At 43.0% G+C, this 27,969-nt stretch overlaps 1 long non-coding RNA gene across 1 annotated transcript; it reads left to right on the top strand.

Moving 5' to 3' along the window:
* The first annotated feature begins 3,210 nt into the window (after positions 1–3,210).
* LOC135268806 (uncharacterized) lies at positions 3,211–5,419 on the top strand. Its single transcript, XR_010337145.1, has 2 exons — positions 3,211–3,444; positions 4,977–5,419. It is a non-coding gene; the product is annotated as an uncharacterized LOC135268806 (long non-coding RNA).
* The last annotated feature ends 22,550 nt before the right edge of the window (positions 5,420–27,969 follow it).

Here is a 27,969-nt window from a genome sequence, read left to right as displayed (position 1 = left end):
CTTAGAGTGCTAGGGGCTGTTAAACTCACTCCTTGGGAATCATTAGGAAATAACCTCTTGTGTATGCTTAGATAGCATCTTGACTGAAGTAGGCCAGATAACCTTACGCTATTTTGAGTCACTGATTCTTTGCCATGGTAGGTTTGAACACCGTATCACCGGATCAGCGTGTGTTTTTTTGCCATTGCAGGGCCGTGTCAAGGCGAGGAGGAGGCGTAGACGACGGACTCGTGCGGCTAGGCGGCTGGCTGCCCAGGAGTCAAGCGAGGCTGAGGCCACGGGCCTCCCCGGGGGACCCACTGCGCAGTGGGCTGATGGTACCATTTCCCCAGATGGCCATCGGCCACAGCTCAGAGCAGCCAGTGGAGAAGACAGCACTGAGGAGGCCCTGGAAGCTGCAACTGCACCCTGGGAAGGCGGTCCTGTGCCTGGAGTGGACGGAAGCCCCTTTGCGAAGTCTCCGGGTCATTCCAGAGGGGAGGCTGAGCTTCGCGCCTCTAGGGACATCTTTTCCACGGGCACTGGATCTCAGTCCGTGGAGAGAACAACACCCGAGGCAAAGATAGCGGAGAATCCTGCCAGCCCTCCAGGGGGAGGTAAAGAAAAGAGCCCCACGTTTCCTGCTCTGAGGGAGGCCAGCAGTGACGGCCATCTCTTTCAGTCTGCTAAACCAAAACCGGCAAAGGAAACAAGTCCCTTCCCTCTCCTGGAAGAGGAGGAGGATCTCTTTACAGATCAGAGAGTCGGGAAGAATGAGTCACGACCCAACAACAGTCAGCAGGATGTCGTATCAACAACACAAGACATTTTTGAGGTACCGGGACTCAACATGTTTTTGCGTTGAGGTTAAGGAAGGTATCTGATTGGCTCATTTGAGCCACAGATTATGTTTAGCTTTTTGCGTGCATGTCCCATAGCTTAGTAATTATAATTAGGCTCTTTTACTGGTAAGTTTAACATTGACTCAGAAGTGTTTTTTTGTTTTGTAAAGGGTATTTTGTAAAGGTTTTTTTGTCACGTAAAGGGTATTTCTCGGCTGACCGTAATCATTGATACAGCTCTAGTTTTTGTGGTTTTGGTTTTTTTATAGAATTTCGTAATTAGCTTCTCAGGCATGCCACACAGTGACACGCATACAGCATACACAAGTTCGAGACCAGCCTGGTCAATGTGGTATAACCCCGTCTCTACCAAAAATACAAAAATTAGCTGGGTGTCGTGGTGCACGCCTGCAGTCCCAGCTACTTGGGAGGCTAAGGCAGGGCAATCGCTTGAATCTGGGAGGCGAACGCTAAAGGATTAAGAATGACTTAGTCTTAGAGTGCTAGGGGCTGTTAAACTCACTCCTTGGGAATCATTAGGAAATAACCTCTTGTGTATGCTTAGATAGCATCTTGACTGAAGTAGGCCAGATAACCTTACGCTATTTTGAGTCACTGATTCTTTGCCATGGTAGGTTTGAACACCGTATCACCGGATCAGCGTGTGTTTTTTTGCCATTGCAGGGCCGTGTCAAGGCGAGGAGGAGGCGTAGACGACGGACTCGTGCGGCTAGGCGGCTGGCTGCCCAGGAGTCAAGCGAGGCTGAGGCCACGGGCCTCCCCGGGGGACCCACTGCGCAGTGGGCTGATGGTACCATTTCCCCAGATGGCCATCGGCCACAGCTCAGAGCAGCCAGTGGAGAAGACAGCACTGAGGAGGCCCTGGAAGCTGCAACTGCACCCTGGGAAGGCGGTCCTGTGCCTGGAGTGGACGGAAGCCCCTTTGCGAAGTCTCCGGGTCATTCCAGAGGGGAGGCTGAGCTTCGCGCCTCTAGGGACATCTTTTCCACGGGCACTGGATCTCAGTCCGTGGAGAGAACAACACCCGAGGCAAAGATAGCGGAGAATCCTGCCAGCCCTCCAGGGGGAGGTAAAGAAAAGAGCCCCACGTTTCCTGCTCTGAGGGAGGCCAGCAGTGACGGCCATCTCTTTCAGTCTGCTAAACCAAAACCGGCAAAGGAAACAAGTCCCTTCCCTCTCCTGGAAGAGGAGGAGGATCTCTTTACAGATCAGAGAGTCGGGAAGAATGAGTCACGACCCAACAACAGTCAGCAGGATGTCGTATCAACAACACAAGACATTTTTGAGGTACCGGGACTCAACATGTTTTTGCGTTGAGGTTAAGGAAGGTATCTGATTGGCTCATTTGAGCCACAGATTATGTTTAGCTTTTTGCGTGCATGTCCCATAGCTTAGTAATTATAATTAGGCTCTTTTACTGGTAAGTTTAACATTGACTCAGAAGTGTTTTTTTGTTTTGTAAAGGGTATTTTGTAAAGGTTTTTTTGTCACGTAAAGGGTATTTCTCGGCTGACCGTAATCATTGATACAGCTCTAGTTTTTGTGGTTTTGGTTTTTTTATAGAATTTCGTAATTAGCTTCTCAGGCATGCCACACAGTGACACGCATACAGCATACACAAGTTCGAGACCAGCCTGGTCAATGTGGTATAACCCCGTCTCTACCAAAAATACAAAAATTAGCTGGGTGTCGTGGTGCACGCCTGCAGTCCCAGCTACTTGGGAGGCTAAGGCAGGGCAATCGCTTGAATCTGGGAGGCGAACGCTAAAGGATTAAGAATGACTTAGTCTTAGAGTGCTAGGGGCTGTTAAACTCACTCCTTGGGAATCATTAGGAAATAACCTCTTGTGTATGCTTAGATAGCATCTTGACTGAAGTAGGCCAGATAACCTTACGCTATTTTGAGTCACTGATTCTTTGCCATGGTAGGTTTGAACACCGTATCACCGGATCAGCGTGTGTTTTTTTGCCATTGCAGGGCCGTGTCAAGGCGAGGAGGAGGCGTAGACGACGGACTCGTGCGGCTAGGCGGCTGGCTGCCCAGGAGTCAAGCGAGGCTGAGGCCACGGGCCTCCCCGGGGGACCCACTGCGCAGTGGGCTGATGGTACCATTTCCCCAGATGGCCATCGGCCACAGCTCAGAGCAGCCAGTGGAGAAGACAGCACTGAGGAGGCCCTGGAAGCTGCAACTGCACCCTGGGAAGGCGGTCCTGTGCCTGGAGTGGACGGAAGCCCCTTTGCGAAGTCTCCGGGTCATTCCAGAGGGGAGGCTGAGCTTCGCGCCTCTAGGGACATCTTTTCCACGGGCACTGGATCTCAGTCCGTGGAGAGAACAACACCCGAGGCAAAGATAGCGGAGAATCCTGCCAGCCCTCCAGGGGGAGGTAAAGAAAAGAGCCCCACGTTTCCTGCTCTGAGGGAGGCCAGCAGTGACGGCCATCTCTTTCAGTCTGCTAAACCAAAACCGGCAAAGGAAACAAGTCCCTTCCCTCTCCTGGAAGAGGAGGAGGATCTCTTTACAGATCAGAGAGTCGGGAAGAATGAGTCACGACCCAACAACAGTCAGCAGGATGTCGTATCAACAACACAAGACATTTTTGAGGTACCGGGACTCAACATGTTTTTGCGTTGAGGTTAAGGAAGGTATCTGATTGGCTCATTTGAGCCACAGATTATGTTTAGCTTTTTGCGTGCATGTCCCATAGCTTAGTAATTATAATTAGGCTCTTTTACTGGTAAGTTTAACATTGACTCAGAAGTGTTTTTTTGTTTTGTAAAGGGTATTTTGTAAAGGTTTTTTTGTCACGTAAAGGGTATTTCTCGGCTGACCGTAATCATTGATACAGCTCTAGTTTTTGTGGTTTTGGTTTTTTTATAGAATTTCGTAATTAGCTTCTCAGGCATGCCACACAGTGACACGCATACAGCATACACAAGTTCGAGACCAGCCTGGTCAATGTGGTATAACCCCGTCTCTACCAAAAATACAAAAATTAGCTGGGTGTCGTGGTGCACGCCTGCAGTCCCAGCTACTTGGGAGGCTAAGGCAGGGCAATCGCTTGAATCTGGGAGGCGGAGTTTGCAGTAAACCAAGATCACGCTTCTGAACTCCAGCTTGAGCAACAGAGTGAGACTCCGTCTGATAAAAATATATATGTTTTAATCAAGTTTAATTCATTCTCAATGGTTTGCTTTTGAACCTTTGCCCTTTCAGAGAAGTATACAGAAATAATTTCTTGCCATTGTATTCCTAATGATGTCCAGGAATAGACATCATTATATAATGCACTTACCACTCTTGACTATTTTTTATTACTCAGTTTGGAAATTTATGTCATTTTCTACTGTGTATACTACAGTGCAGTCAGTCCCATGGGTGTGTTAGACAAACCATTAGTGCCTCAGCCGAGAGACCTGCACTTAGACTGTATGAGGTGTGCGTGTCTCAAGTATTGGATGCAGGAAGTACTTGGGATTTTACTGGAAATGATAACTTCTATAACTTTCATGGGACTAAGTAATATTTATGGTTTGTGTCTTTTGGTAATTACACAGTAAAATTACAGCTGACAAGGTTGAACATTTAAAATAGGCATGCTCTGTAGTACCCTGGAACTATTTTAAAATAATACTTTTTTACCATAATTAATGTGCAAGTGAAGTAGTGCCTTTTGATGCTTTAGTCTTTAGACTTCATTGACATTCCAATACAATCCAGCACATGCCTTCCTCATTAAAATTTGCTTTGAGTATATAATTACTACAAATTGAGTAGAATTTGAATAGATTAATAAACTAACTTTTTGCAGAAGTGTGTGTTCATTACATTTAAGGAGTAAGTGCACAGGTAACAGATGATACTGCTGTTAGAAGCCTGTCACAATACTGTGACATCTTTGGGAACCTAATTTTTAAGTAACTTAATAAAACAAGACCCCTTTTCTCCAGCAATCTAATTCTAGCCCTGAGATTACCTTAGTGAGTTGACAGAAATTGGCAGTGTAAACCTCAGCCTAAGTAGCTGTAACTGAACTACCTAAAGAAGTCTGCATGTGTGCCTTATTATCAGTGGTGACTGTTAAAAAGTTGGAACCCTTTTTAAAATTGTACCTCTTTTCTGTTTGACATTCTTAGGCTTTTTCAAGGATGGGAAAAGACGGAGACGTAGATAGTGCTGCCAAGGACAGGTCTTTGAGTCCTGATGATTTAACTAATCTTGAGTGCGCTAAAGCCATCCTCTCCTAAAGGAAGAAATGAGGGGTAATGTAACATCTGAACCCCTCATCAAAAAAGACAGGAAAATACCACCTCTCCTGCTACAGAACTAGAAAACTTCATATTTTCAAAAGAAGAAACACCTCAATTCAAGTTAACTCAAGGACAACTAAGACCTTGTCAGGGCAACAACACACTCTTACACTCTTCTGTCTGTTTTAATGTAAACACAGTTACAGGTGCCACTCCAAAGTGATGGCTCCTTCTGCCTATGCACAGAGACTTCCTTAGTGTGTGGGCTGATAGCTGTGAATTATGTAAGGCTTTTAAAACAATAAAAGCTTTTTAAATGTTAAAGATAACTTTTCTGTTTCTTTCATATTTTTTTCTCCCAATATTGCTGCACATGCATTTGGAATCAATGCAGTATTCCTATTAAAACATGGGACTCAACTGGGCATTGTGGCTCAAGCCTGTAATCCCAGCACTTTGGGAGGCTGAGATGGGTAGATCACGAGGTCAAGAGATGAAGACTATGCTGGCCAGCATGGTAAAACCCTGTCTCTACTAAAAATACAAAAATTAGCTGGGTGTGGTGGCAGGTGCCTGTAGTCCTAGCTACTCAGGAGGCTGAGGCAGGAGAATCGCTTAAATCAGGAAGGCAGAGGTTGCAGTGATTCAAGATCATGCCACTTCATTCCAGCCTGGACAGAGGGAGACTTTCTCTGAAAAAAAACAACATGGGACTCTAACAACTCCCAAAGCCAGTAGGAGCAAATGCAGCATTGTCAGGGATTGAAGGGCTCTTCCTTCCTACTCTCACTTAATGTGTCTTAAAGCATTTTTGTAAGTTGCCTTAACCATTCACAAGTTGGTTTAATTCATGCCAGTGTTTAAGATATAATACTTGTTTTTGTTTTTGCTTAAGCTCTTTTCAATTTTAAGATAATTTATTACACTTAAAATCACTCTCTGGCCACAGTACTTAGTAACATAGTGCATTAGATGGCATCTTTGAATAGTTGATTATTGTGTCTGAGAGGGAAAACACATTAGAACATAAAATTATGCCAAAGAGACAGATTTCCAGGAATACCGTAGAATTAGAATGAGGGTGTTGGAGGTTTTGAAACAGTTACACAGAAAAAAAAAGTAAGTACAGAAAGTAGAATTAAAGTTTCTATACAGAGGGTGACTTAAGCTTACATTTTAGTTAAAAATAAATCACTGGCTTTTTTTAGAACTAATCTAGCCACTCATTTTCAGTGATTCTCACTAAATCCTGGTAATATTGGTATACTTTTATCCATTTTAATTTTTCAGTTTTAAAAATTTCCTTAGAACTTAAGGTAAAATCTTCAACTTAACATCTTATCTTGATAAACTGCAGACTAGAATCAATGATCTGATGTAACTTAGAAGAAAAAGTCAATGATGAATCCTTATTTATAAGGTGGTTTGCACCTTATTAATATGACATTAACTAGAAGTTGTGACATATATGAGTGGTCAAATATTTAAAAACCAGTTTGGCAAAGGGACATTGGACATAAATCCTTGACTTCAAGAGTCAGAGTAAGACTTCAGAGGGCTGGGTGCAGTGGCTCATGCCTGTAATCCCAGCACTTTGTGAGACTGAAGCGGACAGATCACTTGAACCCAGCGGTTCAAGACCAGCCTGGCCAACATGGCAAAACCTCTTCTCTACTAAAAACACAAAAATTAGCTGAGCATGGTGGCAGTTGCCTATGGTCCTAGCTCCTTGGGAGACTGAGGCACGAGAATCACTCCAGCCTGGGAAGCAGAGGTTGCAGTGAGCCGTGATCATGCCTGCACTTCAGCCTAGGTGACAAAAATAGAGTAAATCAATAGAATAGGGACCAGTAATATCGTTCTTTCCTTTGGCTTGAATTCCAGAAGGCAATATAGTCATTTTGATAAATGAAAAATGAGGTCAAGTTAGAATAAGAATATAAATGTCACTGAAAGTGGGTAGGTTCTCTGACAACTGTTATGGGGCATAGAAACTAATTTGGTAGTAGGTGGTAACTATGGCAGATTTCATAGAGTTTGATGCCTGGGAAAGATTAGTTCTCTGACATAAGACTATGAAAAAGATTGACTACCAAAACTCAAATTTACTTTCATTTTTAGGATTATTTTAACATTTGTAATACAGACACCAGTGAAATTTTAACTCTGGTATAGTGTGAACTAAAACGTTTACATCTTCATTACGAAGAAAAGACAAAGATCTGAAATAGGATTTGAAGCAAGTGAAATGGCCATTTTTGTAGCATAAAAGCGGTTGCCTATTGGCGGTTCTATATAGTTTATTCTGAGGTGAACTATGTAATGTTAAAGTTCAACGTTTCTAGAGAAAATTTGTCCTGGTGTTTTATTCATATGTTCTCTTTTTGTAACCTAGATGCCCATACATTACTGAAATCCACCAACAGTGTCTGATTTTATTGCAACTCAAAGTTCATTTTTTTGATATAGTTTTCCTACATTTCTAAATACACTATTCCTTGGTTTTAAAAAAACATGCCAAAGCCAATCTTAACCAAAAGCCAAATTGTTCTTGATTCTGTATTTAGGTTATGCAGTGTTTCTGGAAACACTTTGCTGCGGTGTGCAGATTCACTAGAATCTTTCATCACCCAGCCCTTTTCCTAACACATTTAAGATTTCTGTGGCTTCATTTTTCCATCGCACAGCGTCCTTGAGTATGGAACTACTTGGAAAATCCTTTGACAGCTGGCAGAGAAATCTCCCAGGTAAGTGCTAGTTTCTATGCAGATTTGTAGAAAACACCCAGAATGTATCAAGTTAAGGATTAAATGACCTTAAGTTTAATGGCCAGACACTTATTTACCTGGTTGGGCCCAACGTTGTGCCAGCGAGCAATGCAAAAGATCTAGGAGGCCTTGAGTAAAGCCTGCCTCCTAGGACACGGGTTGCTAAGGCAATTTCCTTCTTTCTTTCTTTTTTTTCTTTCTTTCTTTTTCTTTCTTTTGTTTTCCTTTTTCTTTCCTTTCTTTTTCTTTCTTCTTTCTTTCTTGCTTTCTTTTTTCTTTCTTTCCTCTCTATTTTTTTTTTATTGTACTTTAAGTTCTGGGGTACATGTGCAGAACTTGCAGGATTGTTACATAGGTATACACATGCCACGGTGGTTTGCTGAATCCATCACCCCCGTCACTACATTAGGTATTTCTCCTAATGTTATCCCTCCCCAAACTCCCCACCCCCTGCTATTCTTCCTCTAATTCCCGACCCCACAACAGACCCCAGTGTGTGATGTTCCCCTCCCTGTGTCCATGTGGTCTCATTGTTCAATACCCATTTACGAGTGGGAATATGTGGTGTTTGGTTTTCTGTTCTTGTGTCAGTTTGCTGAGAATGATGTTTTCCAGCTTCATCCATGTCGCTGCAAAGGACACAACTCCCCTTTTTTTATGGCTCCATAGTATTCCATAGTGTATATGTGCCATATTTTCTTTATCCAGTCCATCACTGATGGGCATTTGGGTTGGTTCCAAGTCTTTGCTATTGTAAACAGTGCCACAATGAACATACATGTGCATGTGTGTTTATAACAGAATGATTTATAATCCTTTGGGTATATACCCAGTAATGGGATTGATGGATCAAATGGAATTTCTATTTCTTTTTTTTTTTTTTTTGAGAGAGAATAGGAAAGAGGAAAAAGGAAGAGAAAGAGAGAGAGAATGGGGAGGAGGGAGAAGGAAAAGAAAGAGGGAGAGAGAATGGGAGTATTGCTTTCTTGCCCAGGTTAGAATGCAATTTAGTAATGGGTATTGAAAAGCTCTTTTATACTGATAATTATACTTAATGATGTAGTCAGGAAGGAATAAGGGAAGAAGATAACAAACAAACAGCCAACCAATATTTAATTTAAACCTATGAAATGCTATGTGATTACTGAGGAGTGATTTACTTCCAATTATATAGTCACCTTTGGAATAGGTGTGAGGTGGTAATGTATGTTTTGTGTATTTGAAGTGGAGAGTTCTATAAATGTTTATTAAGTTTACTTGTTCCGGGTCTGAGTTCAAGTTCTGAATATCCTTGTTAATTTTCTATCTCGTTGATCTATAGAATCGTTAGCTCTTCTTGTTGCATTGATCCTTTTGCCATTATGTAATGTCATTCCTCGCCTCTTTTGATCTTTGTTGCTTTAAAGTCTACTTTATCAGAGGCGAGAATTGCATCTCCTGTTTTTTGTTTATTAGTTTATTTTTACTCTCTGTTTGATTGGTAAATCTTCCTCCTTCTCTCTGAGTCTTTGTGTATTGTTGCATGTAAGATGGGCCCGGATGCAGCATACCGATGGGTTTTGGCTTTTTATCCAATTAAAATATATATAGGTTTAATACCGGCGTTTGATGCTAGCTGGCTGTTTTGCCCATTAGTTGATGTAAATTTTTTATTGTGTTAAAGTTCTTTGCTTTTTGATGTATTTTTGGAAAGGCTGATATTGGTTGTTCCTTTATATGTATAGTGCTTCTTTCAGAAGCTCTTGTAAAGCAGGCCTGGTGGTGGTGAACTCTCTAAGTACTTGTTTGTTCGCAAAAGATTTAATTTTTCCTTCGCTCATAAAGTTTAGTTTGGCTGGATAGGAAATTCTGGGTTGAAAGTTCTTTTCTTTAAGGATGTTAAATATTGGTCCCCACTCTTTTCTGGCTTGTAGGGTTTCTGCTGAGAGATCTGCTGTAAGTCTGATAGGTTTCCCTTTATGGGTAACCTGACCTTTCTCTCTGGCTGCCCTTAGTATTTTCTCCTTCATTTCAACCCTAATAAATCTGGCGATTATGTGCCTTGGGGTTGGTCTTCTTGAAGAATATCTTTGTGGTGTTCTCTGTATTACCTGGAGTTGAATATTACCCTGCCTTGCCAGGTTGGGAAAATTTTCCTGAATGATATCCTGAAGAGTATTTTCCAACTTGGATTCATTCTCTTCATCACATTCAGGTACACCTATCAAACGTAAATTAGGTCTTTTCACATAGTCCCATATTTCCTGGAGACTTTGCTCATTCCTTTTCATCCTTTTTTCTGCATTCTTGTTTTCTCGTTTCATTTCACTGAGCTGGTCCTCGACTTCTGATATCCTTCCTTCTGCTTGATCAATTCGACTGTTTAAACTTGTGCATGCTTCGCGAAGTTCTCGTGTTGTGTTTTTCAGCTCCATCAATTCACTTATATTCTTCTCTAAATTGTCCATTCTCGTTAACAGTTCGTCAAACCTTTTTTCAAGGTTCTTAGTTTCTTTGTATTGGGTTAGAACAAGTTCTTTTAATTCACAGAAGTTTCTTATCACCCACGTTTTGAAACCTGCTTCTGTTATTGGAACACACGTGTAATCTATTAAGCCTTGTTCCGTTACTGATGAGGAATTGCAATCCCCTGTAGAGGGAGAGGCATTCTGATTTTGAGTATTCTCTACCTTTTTACGCTGGTTTCTTCCCTTCATTATATATTTGTCCGTCTGTCGTCTTTATAATTACCGGCTTTCTAACTGGGTCTCTGACGTCCAACTTGTTGATTCCCTGCGCCGAGATCCGAGCAATCCACTGAGCCGGCCAAAACAGTGGTGTTAAGATTGATGGTGCTTTTCTGCCTGGGAATATCCGGACTCTGCACCAAGAACTGGCGTGCTAAGGCACCAGCAAAACCACCACGCCGGCCACAAGAGTCGCCCTGGAGACCCGTGGGGCTCCTCCACTGGGAATCTCCTGGTCCGTGAGCAACAAATATTCGTCTGAAAGTGTGGCGTCCTCTCGTTCTTTGCGCTTTCACTGGGAGGTACGTGCCCGAGCTGCTAATCATCAGCCATCTTGGATCTCTCCCTGGAATTTCTATTTCTAGATCCTTGAGAAATTGCCACACTGCCTTCCACAATGGTTGAACTAATTTACACTCCCACCAACAGTGTAACAGCATTCCTATTTCTCCACATCCTCTCCAGCAATTCCTGTTGAACTTTTTCAAATGCATTTGACAAGTGACAGAACATGTACTTAATGTGAAATTTAAAGAATATCAGCTTGTGGTTTAGGATTTCTAGGGTAAAGAGCAACTTAGTGGGAAAGAAAAGTGGTATAGACATTATAAGAATCTTGAGTCCAGTGAAAAATGGTTAATGTTCTTTGAGAAGGAACAGGTTAGGTGACTCTTACAACTGCTGTAAGGAAGTTGAGCAATTGGACTGTGATTAGGAAAACTCAGTGATAGGCCTAGAACCTAAGGTCTTTAGTAAAATATGGGTGGTATCTCCTTCAAAAAACCTCCATGGATTCCACAAAGAGGCTGCTGGCTTCTTAAAAATATATATTGCTTTATCCTCACCTTCTCAACTCTACGAACCTTTACCTGTCACCTGAGCTAGGGCCTCCTGTGTCTCCTCAGTGTGACAACTGATCACAGTCAGAGCTTCAAGTGTTTTATCCGCCTCCCCTTCCAGCCCCTGCTTCACCCAAGACCCTTAGAACTCTCCTTAAACAAAATCTTCCCAGCCTCGCCCTTACCCGTTCTGCTACTTTGCACTGTGGCAGTGGTTGATGTTTTCCATTGTGACCCACTGCCGAAGCATTAGCACCAGGTTCCAGAACACGCAGGTTGCATGTATCTTGCAGGCTAATTGACCCCTTGTAATTCCCTTTATGTGAGTCCTCTGTGTGTGTTCTCTGAAACACCTGTTCCCAATTTGCTGCACTTGCTGATTCTGACCTACTCACAGCCTTACTTATGTACTCTCAATCTAGCCTGAGGATGAGGTTGTACCCCTTCCTTCCAAAACCTCTTTTCCCCGGCATTAGTGCCTTGTTCTGAAGGTAACTCCCTCTCATGTAGTGGAGAGGATTCCACCTTTAATTCTAAAATCAGTCTGCTATATTCATCTCCTCCACCAATTCTGCTCTTCAAAATTGCATTTCACCTCCCCAACTTGGGAATGCAGCAATTTTGGTTCGGGCCTCTAAATGTCCCAGTGTTTTTGAAGATGAGATCCCCATCCACCTCCCTCTCAGCAGCTAGAAGAGCTTGTGAAAAATGCAGCTTCTCTAAATGCAGTGTGGTATCCTGGATTTGATCCTGGGACAGATAAAGAGTGTGAGTGGAAAATCTGATGAAGTCTGGAGTTAGGAGTAATGTGCCAACACTGACTTTTTAGTTTTTACAAATGTACGATGTCGATACAAGATGTTCACATTAGTGGGGAAATGGTAAGGGCATACAGAAATGCTGCATAATTTTTGTGACTTTTTGTAAGTTTCTTTTTATAAAACAGCATCTTGGGTCCCAGAACTAATGAATCTCCATTCCTCGGGCCAAGGCGTAGGAATCTAAAGTTGTAGCAGACACCCTGAATGATTCAAATAGAAATTCCAGTCCTGTCAATTTCCTTTTATTCCTTGTCTGAACAGTTGCCTCTCCCTCGTTTCACTTACCTTAACGTGAGTTAATCCTTTAACGCTTCTGAATCCTAAGATTTAAGTCCTGGTATCTACTTTTCCCAGATGAGAAAACTGAATAGTAAGAGGTGGAGTGTCCAGGATCCCAGAGCTCATAAAAGGTGAAGTGGGGACTTAAATTCCCAATCAGGCTCGCTCCCAAGTCTATGCTTATAGCCACGAGCTCAAGAGCTCTGTAACTGAAGGAACAAAAAGCAGCATTCTCACCAATATTATCCTGGGCCCACCTATTTATCCACCTTTCTAAGTCCACCAGCCCCTCTGCTTCAGCATGTGGACTTTGCCCTTTCCCTCCTTTCCACTGGAGGAAAAAGAGCAATGGGAAAGCATGGGGAAGATGTGCTGAGGAGAGCCCTGCACGCAGAAGGTAGAAGGTGCAGTTGCTCTTCTCTCAGGACTTAGCTTAACAGCTATATTTTCCAGTCTGCCTCTCCCAGCTGCCTTAACTTACATACTAATGTAACAAAGTTCATAGCGCCTGCTTTGACATGAAATGACATGCTCTCATATATTGCTAATTCACTTCTCACTAGATTTATGTGGTCTCCCTGAAACACTTTAAGCTCCTACTTACAGAGTCATGTCTCCCACATACTCATGTCTCAGAGTATGATGGAGAATGCTGACATACCAGGCGTTTGGTAGACTGGTGGCTAACCTTTATTTTGCCAAAGCAGCAATCAGCAGAAGGTGGTGTGAAAATGCATCTGAGGCTCACTAAGCATCTGTTTAGATTACTAGGGAGAAGCCAACTCTCGGTTTGTGCCTGAGCTTCCTGATGTGGATTTGGAGCTCAACAGCAAGTTGTGGGTCCAACAGGTGTATAGGGAAGTTTTGGGAGTTTCTGTCCTCCAACCAGACACATAAAAAAGCACTGTTTCTATTCAGATTGTTTCAGCATAAATCGAGCATTTATAAAATGGAAGGCTCTCTTGGGCAATGACTATTTTCCCATGTATCTTCATTTCTTCAAGTGGGTCATGAAACAATAACAGGTTTGCCAGGAGAAACCTAGGAAGCATATTCAATTAAAACATGCTTTAATTCATTCTGCTTCTGTGATTGGAATTTGCTTGACTTTAATGATTAATAAAATTTTTGCTGCTTAAATTTTAGGTACATCTGAAAACTATGATTTTAGAATTAAAATCCACATCTTTCCTTATCGATCCTTAGGAAGCAGCGTATCTCTACATGTAAACATGAAAAGAGACTTCTATGGCATTTCTTTATTTTCTTTGCTATTGCTTTAATGTATTTTAAAATTGATGTACATTAATTGGGAACAAAGAAACAAAAACATTTCATTTTATCATAAATAATATGCATATTTAACAAAAATGTTATATCATTATTTTTCTATAAATAGAATACACACAAAACATTTTTGCAAATAATAAAATTAACAAAAATAGATAGGACTAACATAACCAAATACAACTGCCTTTCTACTGACTGTCAGGAACAAAATAGAAACAAGACTTAGCAAGATGACCTGGGTTTCTTTTTGTTAGTGTTAAAACTTCGGTTTTATAATCTCATCAATATTACATAGATTTTAGTCAGGACATAGGCATGGGCAAAGGCTTCATGACTAAAACACTGAAAGCAATGGCAACAAAAGCCAAAATTGGCAAATGGAATCTAATTAAACTAAACTTCTGCACAGCAAAAGAAACATCATCAGAGTGAACAGGCAGCCTACAGAATGGGAGAACATTTTTGCAATCTATCCATCTGACAAAGGGCTAATATCCAGAATCTACAGAGAACTTAAACAAGTTTACAAGAAAAAGACAAGCCCATCAAAATGTGGGTGAATGATATGAATGGACAATTCTCAAAAGAAAACATTTATGCAGCCAACTAACATATGAAAAGAAGCTCATCATCACTGGTCATTAGAGAAATGCAAATCAAAACCATAATGAGATACCACCTCATGCCAGTTAGCATGGCGATCATTAAAAAGTCATGAAACAACAGATCCTGGAGAGGATGTGGAGAAATAAGAATGCTTTTACACTGTTGGTGGGAGTGTAAATTAGTTCAACCTTTGTGGAAGACAGTGTGGTGTTTCCTCAAGGATCTAGAACTGGAAATATCATTGGACCCAGGAATCCCATTGTTGGGTATATACCCAAAGGATTATAAATCATTCTACTATAAAGACACATGCACGTGTATGGTTATTGTGGTACTGTTCACAATAGTGAAGACTTGGAACCACCCCAAATGCCCATCAGTAACAGATTCGGTAAAGAAAATGTGGCACATATACACCATACGCCATGGAATACTATGCAGCATAAAAAAGGATAAGTTCATGTCCTTTTCAGGGACATGGATGAAGCTGGAAACCATCATTCTCAGCAAACGAACACAAGAACAGGAAGCCAAACACCATGTGTTCTCTCACTCATAAGTGGGAGTTGAACAATGAGAATACATGGTCACAGGACACACTGGGACCTGTTGGATGGTGGGGGACTAGGGGAGGGCTAGCATTAGGAGAAATACCTAATGTGGATGATAGGTTGATGGGTGCAGCAAACCACTATGGCATGTGCATACCCATGTGCAAACCTGCATGTTCTGCACGTGTACCCCAGAACTTAAAGGGTAAAAAAAAAAACAAAAAAAACAAAACTACTCCAACTGCATATTAGGCATGAAGAACTAACCTTTAGGACCACCAAACCATAAAACTGCTGCCAATAGGAAGTGGTAGGATCCTATTGCTTGAATCATTGAAAACCAAATAAATTATAAGGAGTATGTGGGTGAGAAAGCAGGCCAAAGAATTATTAGCTCTGTTGTTTTGTATGTCATACGATGTCATGAACTTCAGTTACAAAAACAAAACCGTTTACAAAGACTATGAAAAGTGTCCAAATTATTAGTCTCTTAAAATAGGAGCAGAGATGTCCTAGAAGTGTTAGGTAAGTCTTCCTCTTCAGTTGACACTCTCAGTAATTACCTATATAGTATACTACATTGAAGGAAGAGAGACTGATAATTTTTATTACTGATTTCATCATTTCTCTCTTGTTTTCTTCACTTGGAATTTGAAGCAAGGTCCATAAGTCACTTTGTGTCTGTATTTATGGTTGGCACTACACAGGCCACGTGGGACAGGGCAGGGGCCCAGAGCTTCAGTGCGTAGTGCTCAACAATGATGCAGGAAGAAATGCTTCACTTTTGGTGTATAGAATGAGTTTGCTTTAGTCAATGCGGTGAGAGAAAAAGGATCCTCAGTTGTATGATGTACTTTCTTTTTTTTTTTTTTATTTTTATTTTTTTATTTTTTTATTTTTATTTTTATTTTTTTTTTAATTGCATTTTAGGTTTTGGGGTACATGTGAAAAACATGCAAGGTTGTTGCATAGGTGCATACGTGGCAGTGTGATTTGCTGCCTTCCTCCCCTTCACCCATATCTGGCATTTCTCCCCATGCTATCCCTCCCCAATTCCCCACCCCCCCGCTGTCCCCCCCACTCCCCCACAACAGACCCCCATGTATAGTGCTCCCCTCCCTGTGTCCATGTGTTCTCCTTGTTCAACACCCGCCTATGAGTGAGAACATGTGGTGTTTGATTTTGTGTTCTTGTGTCAGTTTGCTGAGAATGATGGTTTCCAGGTTCATCCATGTCCCTACAAAGGACGCGAACTCCTCGTTTTTAATGGCTGCATAATATTCCATGGTGTATATGTGCCACATTTTTCCTGTCCAGTCTATCATCGATGGGCATTTGGGTTGGTTCCAGGTCTTTGCTATTGTAAACTGTGCTGCTATGAACATTCGTGTGCATGTGTCCTTATAGTAGAACGATTTATAATCATTTGGATATATGCCCAGTAATGGGATTGCTGGGTCAAATGGAATTTCTATTTCTAGGTCCTTGAGGAATCGCCACACTGTTTTCCACAATGGTTAAACTAATTTACACTCCCACCAACAGTGTAAAAGTGTTCCTATTTCTCCACATCCTCTCCAGCATCTGTTGTCTCCAGATTTTTTAATGATCGCCATTCTAACTGGTGTGAGATGGTATCTCAATGTAGTTTTGATTTGCATTTCTCTAATGGCCAGTGATGATGAGCATTTTTTCATATGCTTGTTGGCCTCATGTATGTCTTCTTTTGTAAAGTATCTGTTCATATCCTTCGCCCACTTTTGAATGGGCTTGTTTGTTTTTTTCTTGTAAATCTTTTTTAGCTCGTTGTAAATTCTGGATATCAGCCCTTTGTCAGATGGGTAGGCTGCAAAAATTTTTTCCCATTCTGTTGGTTGCCGATTCACTCTAATGACTGTTTCTTTTGCCGTGAAGAAGCTGTGGAGTTTGATTAGGTCCCATTTGTCTATTTTGGCTTTTGTTGCCAATGCTTTTGGTGTTTTGGTCATGAAGTCCTTGCCTACGCCTATGTCCTGAATGGTTTTGCCTAGGTTTCCTTCTAGTGATTTTATGGTGTTAGGTCTTATGTTTAAGTCTTTAATCCATCTGGAGTCAATTTTAGTGTAAGGTGTCAGGAAGGGGTCCAGTTTCTGCTTTCTGCATATGGCTAGCCAGTTTTCCCAACACCACTTATTGAACAGGGAATCCTTTCCCCATTGCTTGTTTTTATCAGGTTTGTCAAAGATCGGGTGGTTGTAGATATGTTGTGTCGCCTCCGATGCCTCTGTTCTGTTCCATTGGTCTATATCTCTGTTTTGGTACCAGTACCATGCTGTTTTGATTACTGTAGCCTTGTAGTAGAGTTTGATGTCTGGTAGTGTGATGCCTCCCGCTTTGTTCTTTTTGCTTAGAATTGACTTGGCTATGCGGGCTCTCTTTTGGTTCCATATGAAGTTTAAGGTGGTTTTTTCCAGTTCTGTGAAGAAGGTCATTGGTAGCTTGATGGGGATAGCATTGAATCTGTATATTACTTTGGGCAGTATGGCCATTTTCACGATATTAATTCTTCCTAACCATGAACATGGAATGTTTCTCCATCTGTTTGTGTCCTCTCTTATTTCGTTGAGCAGTGATTTGTAGTTCTCCTTGAAGAGGTCCTTTACATTCCTTGTTAGTTGTATTCCTAGGTATTTTATTCTCTCTGTAGCAATTGTGAATGGCAGTTCGTTCTTGATTTGGCTCTCTTTAAGTCTGTTATTGGTGTATAGGAATGCTTGTGATTTTTGCACATTGATTTTGTATCCTGAGACTTTGCTGAAGTTGCTTATCAGTTTCAGGAGCTTTTGGGCTGAGATGAGGGGGTCTTCTAGATATACAATCATGTCGTCTGCAAATAGAGACAATTTGACTTCCTCCTTTCCTAATTGAATACCCTTTATTTCTTTTTCTTGCCTGATTGCTCTGGCTAGAACTTCCAGTACTATATTGAATAGGAGTGGTGAGAGAGGGCATCCTTGTCTAGTGCCAGATTTCAAAGGGAATGCTTCCAGTTTTTGCCCATTCAGTATGATATTGGCTGTCAGTTTGTCGTAAATAGCTTTTATTATTTTGAGATACGTTCCATCGATACCTAGTTTATTGAGGGTTTTTAGCATAAAGGGCTGTTGAATTTTGTCGAAGGCCTTCTCTGCATCGATTGAGATAATCATGTGGTTTTTGTCTTTGGTTCTGTTTATGTGGTTGATTACATTTATAGACTTGCGTATATTGAACCAGACTTGCATCCCCGGGATGAATCCTACTTGATCATGGTGGATAAGCTTTTTGATGTGCTGTTGTAATCGGCTTGCCAGTATTTTATTGAAGATTTTTGCATCTATGTTCATCATGGATATTGGCCTGTAGTTTTCTTTTCTTGTTGAGTCTCTGCCAGGTTTTGGTATTAGGATGATGTGGTCTCACAAAATGATTTGGGAAGGATTCCCTCTTTTTGGATTATTTGGAATAGTTTCAGTATGAATGGTATCAGTTCCTCTTTGTATGTCTGGTAGAATTCGGCTGTGAACCCATCTGGACCTGGGCTTTTTTTAGGTGGTAGGCTCTTAATTGCTGCCTCGACTTCAGACCTTGTTATTGGTCTATTCAGGGTTTTGACTTCTTCCTGGTTTAGGCTTGGGAGGAGGCAGCTGTCCAGGAATTTATCCATTTCCTCCAGGTTTTCTAATTTATGTGCATAGAGTTGTTTGTAATAATCTCTGATGATGGTTTGAATTTCTGTGGAATCTGTGGTGATATCCCCTTTGTCATTTTTTATTGCATCTCTTTGATTATTCTCTATTTTCTTTTTTATTAGTCTGGCTAGTGATCTGTCTATTTTGTTGATCTTTTCAAAAAACCAGCTCCTGGATTTATTGATTTTTTGAAGGGTTTTTCGTGTCTCTATCTCCTTCAATTCTGCTTTGATCTTAGTTATTTCTTGTCTTCTGCTAGGTTTTGAGTTTTTTTGATCTTGCTCCTCTAGCTCTTTCAATTTTGACGATAGGGTGTCAATTTTAGATCTCTCCTTTCTTCTCATGTGGGCACTTATTGCTATATATTTTCCTCTAGAGACTGCTTTAAATGTGTCCCAGAGATTCTGGTATGTGGTGTCTTCATTCTTGTTGGTTTCGAAGAACGTCTTTATTTCTGCCTTCATTTCATTGTTTACCCAGTCAACATTCAGGAGAAAGTTGTTCATTTTCCATGAGGCTGTGCGGTTCTGGGTTGGTTTCTGAATTCTGAGTTCTAACTTGATTGCACTGTGATCTGAGAGACTGTTTGTTATGGTTTCCGTTCTTTTGCATTTGCTGAGGAGTGATTTACTTCCAATTATGTGGTCAATTTTAGAGTAGGTGTGATGTGGTGCTGAGAAGAATGTATATTCTGTGGATTTGGGGTGCAGAGTTCTGTAAATGTCTATTAGGTTTGCTTGTTCCAGGTCTGAGTTCAAGTCCTGGATATCCTTGTTAATTTTCTGTCTCGTTGATCTGTCTAATATTGACAATGGTGTGTTGAAGTCTCCCACTATTATTGTGTGGGAGTCTATGTCTCTTTGTAAGTCTTTAAGAACTTGCCTTATGTATCTGGGTGCTCCTGTATTAGGTGCATATATATTTAGGATCGTTAGCTCTTCTTGCTGCATTGATCCTTTTACCATTATGTAATGTCCTTCTTTGTCTCTTTTGATCTTTGTTGCTTTAAAGTCTATTTTATCAGAGATGAGAATTGCAACTCCTGCTTTTTTTTGCTCTCCATTTGCTTGGTAAATCTTCCTCCATCCCTTTATTTTGAGCCTTTGTGTATCCTTGCATGCGAGATGGGTTTCCTGGATACAGCACACTGATGGGTTTTGGCTTTTTATCCAATTTGCCAGTCTGTGTCTTTTGATTGGGGCATTTAGTCCGTTTACATTTAGGGTTAATATTGTTATGTGTGAATTCGATCCTGTCATTTTGGTGCTAGGTGGCTGTTTTGCCCTTTGGTTGATGCAGATTCTTCATTGTGTTGATGCTCTTTACCTTTTCGTGTGTTTTTGGAGTGGCTGGTACTGGTTGTTCTTTTCTATGTGTAGTGCCTCCTTCAGGAGCTCTTGTAGAGCTGGTCTGGTGGTGATGAACTCTCTGAGTTCTTGCTTGTTCACAAAGGATTTTATTTTTCCTTCACTTATGAAGCTTAGTTTGGCTGGATACGAAATTCTGGGTTGAAAGTTATTTTCCTTAAGGATGTTGAATATCGGCCCCCACTCTCTTCTGGCCTGTAGGGTTTCTGCTGAGAGATCTGCAGTGAGTCTGATGGGCTTCCCTTTGTGGGTAACCCGACCTTTCTCTCTGGCTGCCCTTAGTATTTTGTCCTTCATTTCAACCCTGGTGAATCTGATGATTATGTGTCTTGGGGTTGCTCTTCTAGAGGAGTATCTTTGTGGTGTTCTCTGTATTTCCTGGACTTGAATCTTGGCCTGCCTTGTTAGGTTGGGGAAGTTTTCCTGGATAATATCCTGAAGAGTATTTTCCAGCTTGGATGCATTCTCTTCGTCACATTCAGGTACACCTATCAAACGTAGATTAGGTCTTTTCACATAGTCCCATATTTCTTGTTGACTTTGTTCATTCCTTTTTACCCTGTTTTCTCTAATCTTGCCTTCTCGTTTTATTTCATTGAGTTGATCTTCGACCTCTGATATCCTTTCTTCTGCTTGGTCAATTCGGCTGTTGAAACTTGTGCATGCTTCACGAAGTTCTCGTGTTGTGTTTTTCAGCTCCATCAATTCGCTCATATTCCTCTCTAAGTTGTCCATTCTTGTTAGCATTTCGTCAAGTCTTTTTTCAAGGTTCTTAGTTTCTTTGCATTGGGTTAGAACATGTTCTTTTAGCTCACGGAAGTTTCTTATTATCCACTTTCTGAAAGCTGATTCTGTCATTTCATCACACTCATCCTCCATCCAGTCTTGTTCCCTTGCTGGTGAGGAGTTGTGATCCCTTGTAGGAGGAGAAGTGTTCTGGTTTTGGGTGTTTTCATCCTTTTTGCGCTGGTTTCTTCCCATCTTTGTGGATTTATCCACCTGTTGACTTTGTAGTTGTTGTCTTTCTGATTTTGGTAATTTTAAGTCTGCTGTGGCAGAACTCATAAACCCCCTGCTCTTCCCCCCAGGTGTTCTGTCCTAGGGAGTTACGGTTTTATGATGTTCCCCTGTGCGGTTGCTGTTTTCCCTGCCCACAAGGTGGCAGCCTAGTCACACTCAGTTTGCAGAGGCTTCGCTAAGCTGCTGTGGGCTCCACCCAGCTTCCGTGTGAACTTCTGGGTGTAGTTAGAACTGCTTCCGCGATGTTGGCCCGCCCCTGTAGTGACGGAGTCTCTGTAGTGGCGGATTGCCTTGTTAGATTGCCCTGGGAACAGCAGGGTGCCTATGGAGAACGCCCCTCCTCCACAGAGCTGGACCGTCCCGGTTTCAGTTGTGTTTCAGGTCTTCTTGCTGGGTAAGAGGGGACACCGTCTCATCTGATCTGCCTCCGGAGCCGCTGCGTTGGCTAAAGCCGCGGCTCTGAGATTCGTGGCGCTGGCCTGGCTCCCCGTTTCAGCTCCCCTTGCTGGCTTATAGGGGACTCAGACTCTCTCACTTTGTACAGTGAGCCATTGCCTCAGGGTGCCGGCCCAGCAGCTGCGCCGTTCAAGCCAGCGGCGCCAGCAGCGCTGGCGACCCGTGTGGCTTCTCTGCGTGTGAATCTCCTGGTCTGTGGGCAGTAAAAATCAGTCTGGAAATACGGCGTCCACTCACCCTCTGTGCTTTCTCTCGGAGCTGCATTCCCGAGTTCCTCCTAAGCGGCCATCTTGGATCTCTCCTCGTATGATGTACTTTCACTGCCGGTTGCATTGACACCATGATTGAGTCACGTCTCCCAAGAGACGTGAAAAGGTGGACCTACAAAAACTTGTATGCAAATATTTACAGCAACATTATTTGTAATAGCCAAAAGTGAAAACAACTCAAACGCCTATCAAATAAGAAACCAATGTTACTGTATGTATATTCATATTCAACGTAAAAATAAATTGCTTGTGTACTGATGCATGCTTCAACACTGATTCACCTAAGTGAAAGGAAAAATGCTAAGTGAATAATGCCCTAGCCCCTGGCAGACAGAGCTGCTTCAGTGCCCCCTTTCTCTCTGCTAGATGGATGGTGATGCACTGGAAGCCATTGAGCTCGCGCTTGCGTGGCACCTGCTGGAGGAGGACAGAGCTTTGCTGGCCTGAGCCACAGCTTCTTGACAGGAGGCCACCAACCCTCTTGGTTGGGACCTTGTTCTGACTGAGCTCTGACATGTGCTTGGGCACTGGTGGGCCTGGGCTTCTGAGGTGGCCTCCTGCCCTGATCAGGGACCCTCTCCCTTTCCTGGACCTCTCAGCTATACAAAGCAGCAAAACAAAGGCAGTTTTAACTGAAAGATTAGAAGCCCAGAATGATTAGGCTTTTTCAATAATGTAATTCCCACTGTAATAGCACAAGGATTCTGGCAGCAGCTGCTGGTGGCTCGGGACATCAGTGGGGCCAAGGGTTCTCTGTCCCTGGGTCAACCATGATTTGGCTTTCCCGTATCTTTCCTGGTGATGCCTTGCTCGGGGTTCTGTGGGTTTGGGTGGGAAGGGGGCCATCTGCCTGAATGTGACCTGCTAGCTCTCGGAAGGCCCCGCGGGCCTGGCTTGTGTGAGTGTGTGGACAGTGGTGGCTGCGCTGTGCCTGCTTGTGTTGCCTGCATGTCTCTGGCTGCTGAGGGGCTGCTTCAGTCTGTACCCCACCTCCCGTCTCATAGATGCTCCTTTTGACCTTTCTTTTCAAATTAATGTGGGTGGTGAGCTCCTAGGCCTCTGGCTTCCTGGTGGAGGGCGGCATGCCAAGGGGTCTGCCGGGTGTGGGATGGGTGCTGCCTTCAGGCCACTTGGGCACCCACGCTTCTGTCCACTTCCGGTTGCCAGGAGACAGCAAGCAAAGCCGGTAGGACATGCAGTTACTAGTAAACAGATTTTGTGATTTTTGTTTTGCACTAAAGTTTCTGTGATTTAATGATAAAATTCTGTTAACTAGATCTGGTCCTAAGTGTTTCTGTCACTCTTCAGCCAGAAGAGTTTGTTCAACTCTGATTAACTCTGAGCCCACGACACCTTTGGTGCCCAGCACTCCCGTGACCCCTCTTGGCCGAAGAACAAAAGCAAAGTGGATAAAGGAAAATCCCACCTGTTCCTCCCCAAGACTCAGGGCCAGCAGCAGGTCATGTGCACCTGAAGTTTGGCCCTGCCCTTCGCCTGCCCCTGTCCCCACTCCCCAGAGGCCAGAGTCAGGGAGCATTGCCAGTTCCTTGAGAGCTGCCTTGCTTTGTAAACAGACCATTCCAGAAACTCATAGTGAGTACCAGTTAAACAAAACCAAGGGGAAACTACTGAAGGAATAACTTAATTTTAAAAAAGGAATACACATGAACACTCCACATTCAAAACCCCAGGGAACATCAGTCATTTCTCTTGATAAGCTGGGCACATTTGGGAACCAGTGAAATGGAGAGAATGCTTGTTCACTGACATTGACCTTCTTGTCCTCGTGGGGATGCTGCCTCCACCTGGATCTCCAGCAGGGATATGGTGGAAATGCAGGAGGACTTGGACTGAAGTCGGGGTGTCCAGCCAGCAGGGGATGCCCACGCTGGGCCTCCCTTGTGCCTGGTCAGCTGGAGGGGATGATGCTTGCTGGGTGGAGCCGGGAGGGAGGAGGGCCTGCTCGGCCTCTTTCAGCTCAGCCTGAGCCTAGCTGGTCCCCAGACTCCTGGGCCCCAGTGACCCTCCTTACCTTGTCCCTAGATACTTAGCATTTTTGTTTGTTTGTTTTTATAAAAGTAACAGATTGTATGAAGGTAGAGGTCAGATGCTGAGTGAGCGTCTGACAAAAGTGGGATCTGAGCAGCTGATGCGGGCCACCAGGGCCAAGCCAAGGTTGTCCCCGCTGACTGGTGAGAGGGACCCCCTGACCAGCTCTGTCCTTGCCCTTGCTCATACCCTGGGAGGGGGCAGTGGGCAGGCACTGCTCACACTCACAATGCTTCCCTGTCTAGTCACAGCTCCTTGATCTCCAGGGGGACTCTCCATGATCACATCACGAAGTTTGTGAAGGGATATGGATTTGGCGGACTCTGTGCGGGTGTTGCGCTCCAAGGCAGTGGCCTCAGCAGCAGTCAGCATCTCCAGCGAGCGGCCCAGGCCCTTCTGGTCATCCTCGGACAGGCTGTTGAGGTTGGTGGCCAGCAGTGTGCCTGCGTGGCCATGCACCACGTGGATCCCATCGCACCCCTTGAGCTCCTTGGCGGCTTGTGGCAGAAGCACAGGCACCCCTTCCCTGGGCTGTGGTCCCCTGGCTCCTAGTCCAGCTCAGTGTGGATCAGCTGCAGGAAGAGGCTGGTACCCCCACATGCTCAGGGCTGTGCCCAAGGGATTAGCATGTGGATAGCCCCAGAGACTGGCGGAACTGTGGGCTCCTACCGCAGCAGGCCTGTCAGACTGTTTCTCAAACTGCGTGCAAAGGGGAACCATGAATGCTTAAGGTGCTGCAAATGGGTTCTCAGGAGGATAGACTTCTTGGGAAAATCCTGTGTGTGTGTGTGTTGTATTTTTTTGAGACAGAGTCTGCCTCTGCCACCTAGGCTGGGGTGCAGTAGCGTGATTTCAGTTCACTACAACCTCTGTCTCCTGAGTTCAAGCCATTCTACTGCCTCAGCCTCCCAAGTAGCTAGGAATACAGGCACGCCATGTTGGCCAGGTCTAGCTTAATTAATTACTAGAAGAGGAACACTCCTATAACCATTAACTAGGTTAAGAAATAGAATTGTGCCAGCCACTCTAGAAGCTCTTTCATACATCACTTCCTCCTTCCTCACTCTCAAAGTAGCTGCCATCCTATGTTTTATCAAAATCTTTTTTTTTTTTTTTTTTGGAGACAGGCTCTTGCCCCGTCACCCAGGATGGAGTGCAGTTGAACAATCATATTTCACTGCAGCCTCAATCTTCTGGGCACAAGTGATCCTTCTGTCTCAGCCTCCTAAGAAGCTGGGACCACAGGTGTGTGCCATTATGGCCAGCTAATTTATTTTATTCTAATTTATTTATCTATTTTATTTTATTTTTTGAGACAGAGTCTCGCTGTCACCCAGGCTGGAGTGCAATAGCGAGATCTCACTGCAACCTCCGCCTCCTGGTTCAAGCCATTATCCTGCCTCAGCCTTTTGAGTAGCTGCGATTACAGGCCTGTCACCACGCCTGACTAATTTTTGTATTTTTCTTAGAAACAGGGTTTCACCATGTTAGTCAGGCTGGTCTCGAACTCCTGGCCTCACAAAGTGTTGCGATTACAGGCATGAGCCATCATGCCAGGCCAATTTTTTTTTATTTTAGTAGAGATTGAGGTCTTTAACTCCTGAGCTTAAGTGGTCCTCACACCTTGGCCTCCCCAAAGTGTTGGGATTACTGTCATGAACCACTGCTCTGGCTTATAATTTCTTGCTTGCAAATGCCATAATTACTTGCTGTTCATTCTCTTTTTAAATTTTTTTCTCTAATAATTTTTCTTTCTTACAAGTACCCATTATGCCCTAGAAAGTGTTCACTTTCATATGTTTAAAAAAATAGAACATGCTCTTCAATGGCCAGAATATTTGTAGTGTTCCTTGTTCTTTTTGAAGTTGTATTTCTATCCTACTTCCCCTTCAGAATTTTATCCTATTGATTATAGTATTTATGTTTAGACTTTTAGTGGTCACCCTTTTCATAATTCTTGGTACAAAAGTATGTGTATGCATTTAAATTCAAACTTCTAAGAGCTGTGGCTGGGTGCAGTGGCTCATGCTTGTAATCGTGCCATTGCACTCCAGCCTGGGTAACAAGAGCGAAACTCCGTCTCAAAAATAAAAATAAAAATGATTCTGTACTACATCGTGATCACAGTTATCAGCGCAAACTTTTATTTTGTTAATCAAATGCTCTCTCTCAGCAGAATATTTGATCAAGCTTGAATGCTATAATCAAACTTGAATTATATATAAATATATGTATATATATTTTGGAGACGGAATCTCACTCTGTTGCTTAGGCTGGAGTGCAATGGTGTAATCTCACCTCATTGCAGCCTCTCTGCCTCCTGTCTTCAAGCGATTGTCCTGCCTCAGCCTCCTGAGTAACTGGGATTACAGGTGCCCACCACCATGCCTGGCTAAGTTTTGTATTTTTAGTAGAGACAGGGTTTTGCCATGTTGGCCAGGCTGGCCTTGAACTCCTGACTTCAGGTGATTGGCCTGCCTCAGCCTCCCAAAGTGCTGGGATTACAGGCATGAGCCACCGTGCCTGGCCAAATGCTATATATAAAGACAAAATTAGGCTGGGCACGGTGGCTCACGCCTGTAATCCCAGCACTTTGGGAGGCCACGGCGGGCGGATCACGAGGTCAGGAGTTTGATACCATCCTGGCCAACTAGTGAAACCCCATCTTTGTAATCCCAGCTACTCGGGAGACTGAGGCAGGAAACTCACTTGAACCTGGGAGATGGAGGTTGCAGTGACTTGAAATCACACCACTGAAATCCAGCCTGGTGACAGAGCGAGACTGTTTCAAAAAAAAAGATAAAATTTATTGGAAATTTACCTTTTAAGAGATGAGTGGGCCTTTTTCAATTAGTTTATATATATCTGAATCTGAATGAATATTGTTGCTAGCATATATAAAGGTTTTGGAAAAAATATTTTTGGCATCAATTTTATTCCTATTTTTTGTTTATTGTTGTTGAGATGGAGCCTCGCTGTTGCTCAGGCTGGTGTGCTACTCACAAGTGTGATCACAACACTGCAGCCTCAGACTCCTGGCCTCAAATGAACTGTTGGCCACAGTGCCCTGGGTAGCTCTGGGTGGGACTACAAGTGTGTACTACTATGTCCCTATTATTCCTATTTCAACTTTTTAATATGTGTGAATGTTGAGAAGCCATAAATTAACAAAATAAAGATAAGAATGGCAAGAGTTTCGTTATAGCGGTTTCTATTATTTGAATTCTGTTTTTTTTTTTTTTTTGAGATGGAGTTTTGCTCTTTTCACCAAGGCTGGAGTGCAGTGGCACGATCTCAGCTCACTGCAACCTCCACCTTCTGGGTTCAAGCAATTTTCCTACCTCAACCTCCCGAGTAGTTGGGATTATTGATGCCTGCCACCATATTTTTGGTAGAGATGGGATTTCACCATGTTGTCCAGGATGGTCTCGAATTCCTGACCTCAGGTGATCTACCTGCCTTGGCCTCCCGAAGTGCTGGGGTTACAGGATGAACCACCTTGCCCAGCCTATTAGTTGAATTCCTGTGTGCCACAAAGCATGTGGTAATCATAAAAATTCATTGGAATAATGAATCAATTTGTTAGGTCTTTTTGATTTTGTGAGATGCAATTAATTGGAAACCACCTGACATCCAAGGGATTTGTTACCCACACAGGAAAGTTTTACTTATTTATGAAGTACAGAAACCAACAATCTATCACATTATTTCTTTATAGGTCATGTGAAGGGTTGGAGGAATGTACCACATAAGATTAGGGACAGGAGAGCAATATGCTGTTACTGATACTTGTAATAGCATATTGGGAGAAGAGTGATTGGTTAATCCCAGGTGGGTTGGCACATCAGTTTTTGGAATAATATACACCTGGAGGTTGGGGATTTAGAAGTGAATTTCCTTAAAACGCAGTTGTACCTATATTTGGAAGGCCTTTGTATACCTCCGGGGGTATGTGTCTCTAGTTTGAAGAGTTAATTGCCATCTCTAAGGGAGGCCCAAGGTTGAGGAGTGGCTGGGGTGTGTGGTGTCTTTCCTATTGTGCTGCAAGGGTGGGGCAGAGATGGGTAGCTTCAGCAAGAGGCCAGGGAGCAAACAAGTTCCTTGATGTGCAGATAAGCTGTGGCAGTT

This window comes from Aotus nancymaae, unplaced genomic scaffold (genome assembly GCF_030222135.1).
Source record: "Aotus nancymaae isolate 86718 unplaced genomic scaffold, 86718_ANA_hifiasm-v0.15.2.pri h1tg000043l, whole genome shotgun sequence".
NCBI classification, from domain to species: domain Eukaryota; kingdom Metazoa; phylum Chordata; class Mammalia; order Primates; family Aotidae; genus Aotus; species Aotus nancymaae.
This window is presented reverse-complemented; position numbering and strand designations above follow the sequence as displayed.